Below are 10,047 nucleotides of genomic sequence, written 5' to 3'. Positions count from 1 at the left end.
GTTTTCTGGCTCACCCCTTCTGCAGACAGGGTCTGGTGGCCTTCATGCTGCTGAGCATCTCTACAGCCATAACATACTTGGCATATCGCAACGATAACACTTTTGCCACCGTATTGAGGTGAAAGTGTTGTTGGTTTTTTTCTTGACATATTCCTCAAGATGAGACTCTATTCGCTGGTGTGAGAGGGCACTTGGGGAGAGCTTATGTCACGTTCACTTTTGCATGCCTTCCTCCTGGCACAGGACCTGGCGCGTAGCAGCAGTTTGCCAATTCTTGCTGAATGATGGTAAAGACCCTTTCTGAAGATTCTGATTGAAAGCCAAAAATAGGGCTAATTTTTTATTTTAGGTATTGTGTCAGTTTAGGTTTCTAAAAAGTAGATGCAAAGATGCAATCAAAAGTTCAGGAAACATCTTAAGTGGAAATGCTTGTGAAGTAGAAAGGAGAGAAGGAGAGTGGAAGACGGGGAGAGCCTCTGAGCACAGTATGGAGCCATGTGTTAGCTTCCAGGGCCCCCATAACAAAGTACCACAAACTAGGTGGCTACAAATAACGGAAATATATTGTCTCACAGTTCTGGAGGTTAGAAGTCTGAAATCAAGGTGCCGGTAGGGTTGGTTCCTGCAGGAGGCTCTGGGGGAGAACCGTTCCGTGCCCCTCGCCTGGCTTCTGGTGGCCAGGTTGCTGGCCATCCTTAGCATTCCTGGGCTTGTAGCCGCATCACTTACTCTTTGCCTCTGTCGTCACACCACCTTCTTCTCTACGTCTTCTAGTGGCTTTCCTATAAGGACACTAGTTATTGGATTTAGGGCCCATCCTAATCCAATATGACCTCATCTTAGCTAATGATATCTGTAAAGAGTCTACTTCCAAATAAGGTCATATTCTGAGGTTCTAGGTGGATATGAGTTTTGAGGGGACACTGTTAAACTCAGCACACACTGGCACTGAGTTGTGTGTGAGACAAAGAAGAGGAATTGAGCACAAAGAGAGAAAAGAGAAAGAGAAAGAGAAAGAAGGGGAATTGAGCACAAAGAGCCTGAGATTGCTTGTGAGACTAAGACAGTCTCGGTCAGGCCAATGGGGAGCCCCAGAACAAAAACTGCCCATTAGAGGAAGTAGCACTGGGCAGGAATAGCCCCACTCTAGTGCCCCAGCATGTTCAGTCCCTGGCTGGGAGCAGCCAGGCGAGCGAGTGGCTCTGGTGCGAGCGGCAGCAGATCCCAAAGGTGTGGCAGCTGGAGGCCCCTCACAGCAAGTTATCTCCCGAGGAGAGTCTGAGAGGTGGGCTCTCATGGCTGCCACAGGGCTCTTGAACATAAGAATTATGTTCCCTCTCTTCCTTTCTACCAAATAATTGTGACAAAAGCAAGGGCCTGCTGGCTCTGGAGCAGCTGAGGAACTACAGTGAGCATCTCCCAATGTCCCAGGCCACTGGTCAGCTCTAGAAGACCATGTGTGTAAGCATCAATCATGGCTTCCCTGAGTCTTGGCTCCCGGGGCCCAAGCACTCCAGCTGATCATCTCCATCTCCAGACAAACCAAACAAGTCTGCCAGAAACATACACCGGACAGAAATCTTCCCAGCCTCTCCCCTTTCCTCTTTCTGATTTTTCCTCTTCTCTAATGTTTTTCCCACTTTTCATTTTCAATACACAATCTTGAACTCCATTCTCAGCCTTCCTTCTGTAATGTGAAGTATTTGTTTCATTCACTAAGCTAGTCACTTGGTTTAATTCCTTTATATCATCGTCAAGTATTTGAAGGTTCTACAGAAGTAGTACAGCTGTGTAGATCACAAAACCCATTTCAGGGAAGGTGGAAAATCAAGAGTCCACTGCAGCAGTGGGGAAATCCTTGTCTTGCACTGAGGTTCCCTAGGCATCTCACTGGGATGTGTCACCCAGAAAAAGCTCCATTCTCTCAGGACTACCCGAGGGCCACATGTGCCCTCATCCGCTGTACATCCATAGTAGAGCAAAGCTCGTCAGGGCCACGGGAATGGGATGTCAAGGATCAAGGTCATGGCTTCTATGCACTTTATCTCAGTTCCTACCAGTATTTTCAGCTGCATGCTACTGAAGTAGTGATAGGGTATCTCCTAGATTATAAAACAAATACGTGTTTAGCACTCTCCTCCTTCCCTTCAATCCAGCCCTTCCCTCCTCCTTGCTCCTCCTTGAACTTGGCTCATTTTGGCCTCAGGGCTTTGTAATTGCTTTTCCCTTTTCCTGGCTCTCGATCCCTCCAGATCTCACTGTGGCTCCCTCTCTCACTTCATTCAGGTGTTTTGTTCAAAGATCACCTTCTCAGAAAGAGCTTTCCTTACAGCCACTTCTAAAATGCTTCTCCTCCTGCCCCCAGCCCATCATTCCTATTCCTTTACTCTGCCTTATCATTTCCCAAAGCACTTAGTGTTGGTTGTTAAAATACTAAAATACTTCCATACCAGTTCATAAACAGCCACTGCCCTGAACCCCTGAGTGTCCCTCAGGCATCTTAGGGCAACCCTCCCCGGACACCTGAGACCTTTCCACTACCCTGTAAACGAAGGGCCCTGTCCCAGCGTCCATGTCTGATTCTTCAGTGCCTGTGATGAGTTAATTGTATATTTAACAGGTGTATTGAGGTATAATTTACATACCATAGTATTCATTTCCTTTAAGTGTACAATCAATGATTTTTAGTAAATTTACAGGCTGTGCAACCATCACCACAATCCAATTTTAGAATGTTTTCATCTCTGCAAAAAGATCCCTGTACCTGTTTGCAATCGAAATATTTTGAATACCACTTTTGTTTAGCTTTACCTGAATTAATTATATAGGATATTTGCTTACTAGTTGTGGCAAATTGTATAATATATACATATATATTCTCTATATTATCTAAGTGTCTATCTCCCATCCCACATGATCTTCTGCAATGTGATCTTGTCACTCCCCCATCGAGAAGTGGTACCTAATTCCCCTACTCTGAATTTGGCCTGGCCTTGGAGATTCACTTGTGACCAATAGAATGTGGTGGAGGTGACACTGCATGACTTTTGAGGCTAGGTCACAAGAAGCCTTTGCAGTTTCTGCTTGGTCTCTCAGACATTCCCTCCATAGTGTTCCCTTTTGGAACCCAGCTGTCATGCTGAGAGAAGCCCAGGTCACTTGGAGTGTTCCATATGTGCTCTGGTTGACAGTCATAGATGAGCCCAGTTTGAGTCATCTCAGTCCAGGTTCCAGATATGATTGAAGAAGCTTCCAGATGATTTCAACCTGCAGCCATTTAAGTCAGTCCCAGTGGTTGGAGTTTCGCTAGCTGAGGTCCCACACATTGAAGAGCAGAGACTAGCCATCCCTTCTACGCCCTGTTCGAATTTTGGCTCTAAAGAGTACATGTAAATAATAAAATGGTTGCTGTTTTATGCCACAAAGTTTGGCATGGCTTGTTACCCAGTGATGGATAACTGAACACTTGCTTATCATATGGGTCACTGCCTAGAACGTGAGCTCCAGGAGGCAGTGACATTAAGTGTCTTGACAGCTACACATCTGTGATGGTTAACATTATGTGTCAACTTGACTGGGCCATGGGGTGCCCAGATATTTGGTCAAACATTATTCTGGGTGTTTCAGTGAGGGTGTTTTTGAATGAGATTAGCATTTAAATTGGTGGATTGCGTGTAAGGTAGAATGCTCTTCATATTTGGGTGATCCTCTTCCAGTTAGTTGAAGGTCTAAAAAGAATAAAAAGACCAGTCTTCCCCGAGCGAGAGGTTTCTCCAGCAGGCTGCCTTCAGACTCAAACCAGGACCTGTGCTCTCCTGGGTCTCCAGCCTGCCCGTCCACTCTGCAGACTTAGACTTGCCAGCCTGCATAATCATGTGAGCCAATCCCTTATAATAAATCTCTTTATCTACCTACCTATCTACCTATCTGTCTATCACCTATCATCTATCTATCTATCTATCTATCTATCTATCTATCTATCATCTATCTATCCATCCATCCATCCACACACACACATCCTATTGGTTCTGTCTCTCTGGAGAATTCTGACTAATATAGTGTACATAGGCCCTAAAAATAGTGGTTCTCAACTGGGGGCAATTTTGCCTCCCAGGGGACATTTGGCAGCATCTGGAGACATTTTTGGTTTTACAACTTGGGGAGCCTACTGGCATCCTACATGCTGCTGAATATCCTACGGTACACAGGACGCCCCCACAACAAAGTGTCATCTGGCTCAAAACATCAAAAAGGCCAATCTGGTCTACCTCAAGCACATTTTTTTTCTCATTCCAAGAGCATCCTAAAAACAATGATACCATAAATCCACTAAAGGTGACTATGCATCGTCACCTACCTAAAGAGAGAGCTGAGATGAAATAAAAAGCCAGCCCTTCTCATTTGCCTCTCTCCACTTTACTAAACTGCCCTCAAGAACAAGTGTGGCCCAGGGAATGGGGGCATACCGTAGGTGTAGGGTGGAGTCCTGTACACTGCAGAGAGCGACCTTATGGAGGATGTGGTTAAAGGGGCCTTGGCAGAACCCTTGGCACAAAGGGTAGAAGAAGAGAACAGGAGGGGACTTGGTCTTCAGCACATGAGGCAATGTTTCTGGGAACTTCCAGAAATGACTGGGGAGGATGTGAGGGATAACAGGATGAGGTCCTGCCTCTTCTAAGAGGGGCTGAGAGTAAGTGAGAGAAGTCAAGGAACATTAACCTGGGATATGGAGGTCACTCTTCCTCTGTGTCTGCCATGCATTCTGTGCCCAAGGCCATCACTGGCATTCAATCAGTTCTGCATGGTTGCAGGAAGCCAGGCTGATTGGTTCCTTGGTGACATTTGCCATCAGACAGTGTTGAAATAACTGAAGTTTTGCCCTCAAATAAGAAATGCCATCACCCTCAGGGGTTATAAAGGAACAGCTCTCCCTGTTGGCAGCAGGTCTTCCTAGTCTTTTTCAGAGGAAGAAATAACTGATATATTTAGCTGGATCAGGATTTAGAAGTTTTCAAGAGGCTCCTGAAATATTCAAGAGGCTCCTGAAATTCTAGAAAGAGAAAGGTGTGAGCAAGAGGAGGAAACTTAACCAGGACCTGTAAAAGAATATAATAATGTATCTATAAATTAAAATGAGTTTCCCTAATCACTTTCATTTGGATATCATGAATGTTATCTTAACTGGGCACAGCAGGTTTCAATATTCTTGTTATTTTTAATAGATGAGAAAACTGGGGCTCAGAAATGTTAAGGAACTTGCTAGAAATTAACAGCACTGGGAAGAGAACTTGTGTGCATCAGTCAGCGTCCAGTTTAGAAAAGAGAAGCCATTCTAGATATTTCATCCAGAAAGGGATATAATGCAGACAATTGGCTACAAAGATATTGGGAGAACAAGAGGAGTAAGAGGGAAATCACGAAGCTGTAACCACCTTTGAGCTAGGCTACATAAGTCCAGGCTTGCTGGCGAGCTGAGGGAGACACTGCCGCTGCTGGTCTGGGCCACCCAGGAGGCCACACCTCTGTCCATGCGGCTGACAACTGGCACTGGTGCTTCTGGGGCTGCAGCCGCCACCGTCGCTGCTGGGGGCTCCTGCTGTGGGGGCACCGCCTAAAGAGAAAGGAAAAAAAAAATATTTCTTGTTTTCTCTAGTGTCCCAGTTAGCAAATTCTCTCAGAAGACAGCTGGCAAGGGAATCAATGAAATGTCGTTTGTAGGCTTCCAGCCCCCTGTGATACAAGGAGAGCAGAAGGGGTCAGGAAAGGAGCTGAGAGCCAACGATGAATAACTGGCACATAATATTTTCCTTCTAGGTTCTTTCCACTATACCTCATTTTCTCCTGTGTTAGGGTGTGCTAAATTGCTACTTCAGAGAGACCCAACATTTAACAGTTCAACACGGAGGAAGTTTAGTTCTTTTTTTTTTTTTTTTGTGAGGAAGGTCAGCCCTGAGCTAACATCCATGCCGATCCTTCTTTTTTTGCTGAGGAAGACTGGCCCTGAGCTGACATCTATTGCCAATCCCCCTCCTTTTCTCCCCCCTTTTTCTCTCCAAGGCCCCAGTAGATAGCTGTATGTCATAGTTGCACATCCTTCTAGTTGCTGCATGTGGGATGCAGCCTCAGCATGGCCACACCAGCAGTGCGTCGGTGCGCGTCCGGATCCGAACCCAGGCTGCCAGCAGCGGAGCGCGCACACTTAACTGCTAAGCCACGGGGCGGCCCCAAGGAAGTTTAATTCTTAGTCACACAACTGTCCAGCATGGATATCAAATCAGTGGAGACGACCCTCCATCTCATAGTCATCGACAAATCAGGCTGACAGTGGTTGTTCCATCTTTAACACATGGATTCCAAAGTTGCTCTCAGTTTCATAAATCCAGTCCGTGTGGGGAAGCAGGTGAGGGAGGCTCTTACTGGAGGGGCTGATAAGAGATAACATATAACCACTCCTATTTCACGTGGCTCTACTGAACTGCACCGGAGCCTGGAAATGTGATCTGCTGTGTTCAAGGAGGAGAGCAGAATGGACTTTTTGTATTGCTAGTAGTGTCTGCCGCACCTCCCGTGAATGTAAAGATCTGCGTTTGGAGCCTTCAGATCAACGCTTTAACACAGAATGAAGACACCTGGCTTAAGGAGAGTTCATATGAAAAAGAGTGGATTTTGGTAGCTTTCTTACTCACTGTAAGACACCCATGAGATAGTCAGGAAAAAAAAGAAACAGATTAGGGACATTTTAGGGAACAGTTACAGAAACAAATGGCACCGATACCCACGGAGGTCAAAGGCCTGCACCCCCAGCCCCCCTTGAGAACATAGCTCAATGAATTGTATCTTTTTCTGTCTGCACTCTAGTGGTCTCCAACAAACTAAAATGTGTCCAGCTAGGAGGGTGGAGCGGTTGATAAATCCCAGCAGAGAAACCGCAAGGAGACTGTGATGGTTGTCTCCTAGCGTCTGAAGGGCCGTGGAAAGCAAAGGAGGCTGTGTGTGTGGCTCCAGGAGGCAGGGCTTGGTGGGCTGGGCTGAGGGTATGCGGCTGGCAGCAGAGAAGGCTTTTCAATATGAGAGTTCTGGGCCTGCAACCCTCTAAAAACTAGTGCTTCTCCAAGCAGTTTTCAGCAAAAAATAAGTTCAAAAGGATGACTGTCTATACGGCCAAAGACTTGAAGAGAAATTCGTAAATGAGAAAATGCAAATGCAGAATCCCACTGGTAATCTAAGAAACATAAGTGGTGTTAGCAGTGGGATACTTTTTTTTTTGCTTATCAGATTAGCAAAAATGAAAAGAAACAAATAACACTCCCTCCCAATCCAACCACCTGATAATGTTTCATGTCAGTGAGGTCTGGTGTGGTCAGTATTTTCATGCACTGCTCTGCGTGTGCAAACTGGGCATTTAGCAGTATAACTTCTAAGGCCTTTGTAAGAAGTACTTAATCTTTGTACCTTGTAATTCCATTTCTAGGAATTTTTACCAAAATAATTAGACAAATACAATAATAATACAATAATCTTTACCTTTACGTTATCTATAAGAATGATAGGTTGGAAGCAGCCTAAATGCCTAACGTTAACAGAATAATGAAGAATCGTACAGTATAGCCATAGAGTGGATTATTATGTAGCCTTTAAAAATGAGATTTATTAAGGGTCTTTAATATAAATATAGAAACGATCTCAATCATGTAAAGAAAAAATTGACAGAAGAAGGAAATGCAGGAAATATATCAAAGGTAGGCTGGAAGCAGCTCTGAATAGTGATATCATGGACAATTTTTTAAATGCTTTTGTATTGTTTCTAAATCTTCTAAGTTATAAAATATCACTTTGATAATTGGGAGATATGAAGTCAAAAACCTATTTTTTTCTTTTTTTGCTGAGGAAGATTTGCTCTGATCTAATATCCTTGCCAATCTCCCTCTTTTTGTATGTGAGCCACTGCCACAGCATGGCCACTGACAGACGAGTGGTGTGGTTCTGTGCCAGGGAACCGCACCTGGGCCGCTGAAGCAGAGCCGGTCGAACTTAACTACTAGGCCATGTGGGTTGGCCCTGAAAACGTATTTTTAAAAAAATAGAAAGGAGTATGCTCTCAGGCACCTAAACGTTCAATCAGAGACCAGATAGTGTAGAAAGCAGGGGAGCGGGTGAGGTGCATGGGGGCGGGGAAGTGATGCGCTGTCTGCCCCTGCGGAGGAGGATTTTACCATTGCCATCATTTGGAACTGCTGTGCTGGCACTAATCAAGGCAGACTGACTTCTCACGGGGTTTATTATTGTTTTCCAATTCTTACTGGCTATCCTTGGGATTAAATTGCTCCCAACCTACTCCCCCTTAGCCCACTTTTTTAGCTACTGGTAAAAAGATTCTTATATTGGAGGAAATCACTTTTAAGATTTCTTTTAACTTCAAGATATTGTGACTTTTTGGAAACAATTATGCAGGGTTGCTGAAGCTATCTTGCACACGCATAATACACGACATGCTTTGTGTTGAAGCCAGGGCCCATTCGCATTTGACAAAACACCTCATCGCAGTGACTCAACATGCCTCGGACAGAGCAGTGTTTGTACGTTATTCCAATCATTGTAAGGAAGCACATGTACGTATGGTTGAAGAAGAGTGCTTTGTTTACGGGTCTCCTAATTTCCTAGAACTGCGGTATGGCTTTCTTATCAAGTAATGCAAACAGTAATGCAAAGCCTTTACTTCAGCACTCACTCTACCATTTTAAGACAGTGTGTCTTAAAAACACGCCAACATCTGCATTTGAGGGTTAGTGTGACGGGTGCCGTTTGCGCTGGGGAAGGGAGGCACCATCTGGATGGAAAGGTCACGCTTAATCATCTTGGCACTGGTTCCTGAATAATGAAAGCACCGACTGAAATGAAACCTGAACACACCAGCTTCTGTTTTTAAGTTTGCAAAAATTAGCTGCTAACTCAACCAAATGAAACTATGTCAGGTTTCACAGTTTTGAATCTTGTGGGCTTTATTCAAATCTTTTTTGTCTTCTTGGTCAGACATTTGAAAAGATTGCTGTGCTAACCAATAGGTGCAAATCACACAGAGCAAAAATCCAAGTGGCCAGCTGAGGTATTTCTGAGACACTCCAGAGTCGCCGAGGGGCGCCAGAGTAGAATCAGGTTATGAAAATGGGTCAGCCTCAAAATCGCCCCTAATAATGTCGGTGTGTAGGTTGTGCAGAGCGAATGCAGCAGCTCAGCTAAAATTTCAAAACGTTTTGGAAATTAAGAAACACGAGAGGTCTTAGATCTTCCATCGAGAGCATCATAGAGAGAAGCTACTTCAACTGCTCTGTTTAACAGGTTGGGCAAAGGGATTGGAAAATGCTAAAGCACTTGCTCAGGTCCAGGAGCTGGTTCGCAGTGGAGCTGACTCAGCCCACTGCTCCTGCCTTGCTGATTCCAGTGATACACAAACCAGCAAACTTCAGTGCTTTTCTTAAATCACAAAGTGTTTTCTGGGCTAGAATTAAATTTATAGGAATCCTGAACCTCAGATATATATTATTTGTCCACTTGGAGCTTGCGCGAAATAAACTTCAGAGTGAAACCGGGGCTCACATGTCCTCATATAACTGTCTTTGAAACTGCATCAACAAACATGTATTTCTTAAAAGAGCCCTAGAAGCTTTGAAAGCTGACATGATAGAAATGATAACTTGACACTAGGCACAGGGGGGTTTTCGTTTGCGGACCACCGGGCTGGACTGCAGCGACGAGGACGCGCAGCCACTAGGTGGCGGTCACACCGCGCTGGGGTGGGGTCCGACCGTCTTATCCGGAGTGGAAATTAGGTCCATCGCTTTTTTTCCTCCCGTCTGTAAAAGTGTAGTTCTGTATTAAAGAAGCCGAATTTAAGCAATATTACTCAACACCACATTTATAGAAGGTATATTGAAAACCAAACTATTAAATGATTCAGTTATAATTCATTACCTGTCTCACCAAGTTTTAAACGGTTCAATTCTTAATTCTGCTCTCCTTCCCTTTAAAGATTTGGGACTTTTACTGAAA

Source organism: Diceros bicornis, chromosome 8, assembly GCF_020826845.1.
Source record: "Diceros bicornis minor isolate mBicDic1 chromosome 8, mDicBic1.mat.cur, whole genome shotgun sequence".
Classification (NCBI taxonomy): domain Eukaryota; kingdom Metazoa; phylum Chordata; class Mammalia; order Perissodactyla; family Rhinocerotidae; genus Diceros; species Diceros bicornis.
The sequence above is the reverse complement of the archived record's forward strand: the minus strand, read 5'-3'. Positions refer to the sequence as shown.